This window comes from Colobus angolensis, unplaced genomic scaffold, assembly GCF_000951035.1.
Source record: "Colobus angolensis palliatus isolate OR3802 unplaced genomic scaffold, Cang.pa_1.0 Scaffold354, whole genome shotgun sequence".
NCBI classification, from domain to species: Eukaryota; Metazoa; Chordata; class Mammalia; order Primates; family Cercopithecidae; genus Colobus; species Colobus angolensis.
In genome coordinates this window covers 1,707,340-1,711,192 of record NW_012116866.1, presented here as the reverse complement: position 1 = coordinate 1,711,192, position 3,853 = coordinate 1,707,340, and positions in this window count along the sequence as shown.

Below are 3,853 nucleotides of genomic sequence, written 5' to 3'. Positions count from 1 at the left end.
TTTGTAGTTTTACTGAAAGCACGGGAACCAATAGATAACTGCTAAATGTATAAACTAAATATGTTAACCAATTGTAATGCTGTAACCTAAAGAATTCCCTTGTTCCTCTGTAACCTTACAAGTCCTGTTTACATCGGGCTATAAAAAGCGAGCGCACGCATTGTTCGAGGCCCTCTTGTATGTTGTAAAATGGAGGGACCAAGTTCGAATTTGCATTAAAGATCCTTGCCACTTGGCTTTGACTCTGGACTCTGGTGGTCTTCTTCAGGGAATAAATGGTCTGGGCATAACACTTGTTCTTGTTTTGCCATCTACTTCCATTTAGAACTAGGATGTGGGGGGATAGGGAAGAACAAGAACTTTTTGGTGAGAATGAAAATCATTCATGACTCAACTTTCCTGTGTGGGGGAGAGGAATTGACTTCTATGACCTGTAGACTCCACTGTCTTCTTCGTGCACCCCAGCTTTTAAAGAGGAGGGCAGGATCAAGATGATCTTCTAAGATATCTGTTATTGATCTCCCAGGAAGACCTGCATTAAGGAAATACAGCTTCATCTTCATCCCTTCTGTTTGAGATTCCAGCAAGCATTTAGGGAAAACAGAAGGCTAGCTAGCCCAGGTTGTCCAAGGGGACTCTCAGAGCTCATTCCCAAACAGCAGGGATGGCAGAAAAATGCTGGAGAAACCTAGGGAGGAATCTGCTTCTCTCTGAGCCTCTCATCAGTTCTGTGTCTCAGACTTAGGCTGCAAATTCTAATCCTGCTGCTGTCCATACCAGATGCCAGACAAGGAACCCAAATGTCCTCTATCAGAGAGCAGAAAAAATCCTGTCGCGTTCCCTTTGGATTTCGGCCTTACTCTTTCATTCTCTGCTCCCTGAGTCCCAGTTTTTACTTGACCTTACACTATGGAAGGGGGATCTCTTTGGGTTTGTAAACCAAAATTAAAATTCTAACCCCCCCATAGACCAAATGGACCCCCCTCACAGCCAAGAAGATTTCAAAGAAACCTGAAAAACTAGTTTAGGCCATGAAGGGAAGTGGGTATCGGACATGCCTTATTATTCCCTTTCGCTTTTGGAGTTTAGCAAAACTGACCAGCATAACATTAAAATAGAGATCCTAAGACTGACAGAACTGACTCTGTAGCAATAAAAGACCAACTCCAACCTGACTCTGAAAATCAAAGTATTTTACCCCAAACTATATTTATTTGACATATTTTGAAATGGCCCTACAACGTTGTCTCTTGTGAGGGAAATTTACGTTCTGTAGAGAATCCTCCTCCCTCACCAGGTCTTTTCTCGATCCGGAAGAGATGTAACTAAGAGTCTGACATCTTTTAAGGTCAGATAAGAGACATTCACCATCTATTCTCTCTGAAGCCTGGAGGTTTCATCTACATGAGAATAACCTTGGCTTCCGTTACAACCACTCCCTTCCCTTAACTGAAGCTGACTTCAATTCTTCAGGCATAGCTTAACCCTTTCAACTAATTGCCAGTCAGGAAATCTTTTAATCCACCAATTACCTAGAAGTCACTCCCTCAACCTGACTTTGAGATATCTTGCCTTTCCAGGCCAAGCCAATGTATACCTTACATGTATTGACTTATGTCTTTGTTTGTAACTTCTGTCTCCCTAAAATGCATAACATCAATCTGTAGCCCAACCACATTAGGCACATGTTCTGAGGAACCCCTGAGGCTGTATCATGGGCTATGGTATTTAGCCTTGGCAAAACAAACCTATGAATTGATTGAGACCTGTCTCAGATGATTTTTGGTTTATAGGTTTCACACTCATGGCTTTTTTCCTAAGAGATTGAATTAAATCCTCTAGGTTAAAGTCCAAACTTCCTATCACAGCATATTGAGCCCATGCATCATATATTGTGGCCACACTAACCACCTGCCCTTTCCCCAACACACCACCACCTTTCATGACTTTATTTTTGTATATATTTTTGCTTTGACCTTTATAGGAGGGCTGCACAGGCCTTCTGAGCCCAAGATTCCTCATTTGCAAAGTGAGGGAAATAATAGTAACCTCACAGGGAGAGACAGACAAACAGATCCTTTCATCATTAAAGGTTTTAAAACAGTTGGTAATAAGAAGCACGGAGGAGAGATACTAAGCCCAATGTGGGGGTCCAGGAATCAACTTCCTGCCAGTCCCCACTGATAGGCTATTTGTTTTGAAACTTGTGCTGTTTTAAATTATGTTGCAATGAATATCTTTACATCTGTATCTTTATGCACATATCTGAATATGTCCGTAAGATAAATTCTTGGATGTAGAATTGCTGCATCGAAGGATATGGGTCCTTTTAGAATTTTAATAGATAGTTGCAAATTATTTCTCAAAGAGAATGTACCAATTTGTGCTTCTACTAATTATGAAGGTGAAAGCTTGTTTCTCTTACCTTGGTCAAGAGAGCACATTATTGTACTTTTACTTTTAATTACACCCACGAAAACCTTTTGACTCTTTATCCAGTGTTGAGTGTCCCTAGTCAGATCCTGATAGATTTACTATCCTGTGCCATACAGCAGTCCAGTGGTACAGTCCCCCAAGGGTCAGTGCACTTATTTGTAATACTAATCCATCCAACTCCTGAATTCCTGGCTAGCTGTTCTGTAGTTAGCTCAAAGAACTGCACTTCTGACTATACTTCCTTATTAAATACACATTTTCTGTCCATTAGAGCTCTTATTCCAAGCTAGATCATTGTAGTCCTTGGTGAGATTTTCAGCATGTACTATAGTTAGCCCATATTGGTTTAGTTTGTTCCCCAGTCACTCTACCTGTAAAGATAATTGGTTTCAATGTTTGACATTCTACTTATAGTAAGAATCCTCATATAAATGTACATGCCTGATAGAGTTGAGACTAAATAATTGGTACAACACACTACTATCTTTTTCAGTTCAAAGGCATCAGTCTCATTGCAGTGTAGGAGATGACCATTCTCTCCTCTCTTAACAGTAAATATACCCTAGTGTATCATGTTAAGTTGTAATAGCCAAGCTAATTAGCTTTGGGCCTACAGATGGCAGAGTTGTACAAAGTTAAGAGTCTTGACTCAGGAGTCAATAGACTTGGGTTCGAATGTTGCTTTTACTACTTAACAGCTGTGTAGCTTCGGGCAAGATACATTGTCTCTGAAATTCTGTCTCCTCTTTCGTAAAACAGAATGATAATAGTATACGCCTATAGAATTGCTAGAAGGATTAAATGAGATTTGTAAGTAGTATAACTAATACATAACAAAGCAGTAAATTGTTATTATGACTGTAATTCATTGAATCTAAAATGATATTAATTATAGGATGCACCATTAAAGAAAACACTAAGAAAAGGGAAAGCACGGCCAAATAACTACACGATATCTTTTTGACTTAATAAAAGTAGAAAGCATAAATAATGAATAAACAGGGAAACATATGTGAAATAAATTGGGTAAGATACCTCTCAAATGTTTTTACATTCAGAATCTGACTTTTCTGAATCACTTTCCAACTCAGATTTATCAGTGCCCATGTTTCCTCACTCCTGTGATGTCTTCTTTTCTATGAAAAGCATGGGAAGTGCAGCATTTCTTAAAAGAAGTCATAAAAAAGTAACAGTCAATTGTTGCCAGACTTTTAAACTGGTTTTATAATTATCTGGAGCTAACTTGCTTTTGACTTCTGCTTCAGGAATGTTGCTACACAAGTCTGATTCACCACCGGCCCCATTTTCCCCACAACTAACAGTTGCTTCACTATAGTCTCTAGAAATTTTCTCCAAGCTGCTTACACCATTTTGTAAATTTTGATGCTGGCACTTTAATGTTCATATTTATATAAGC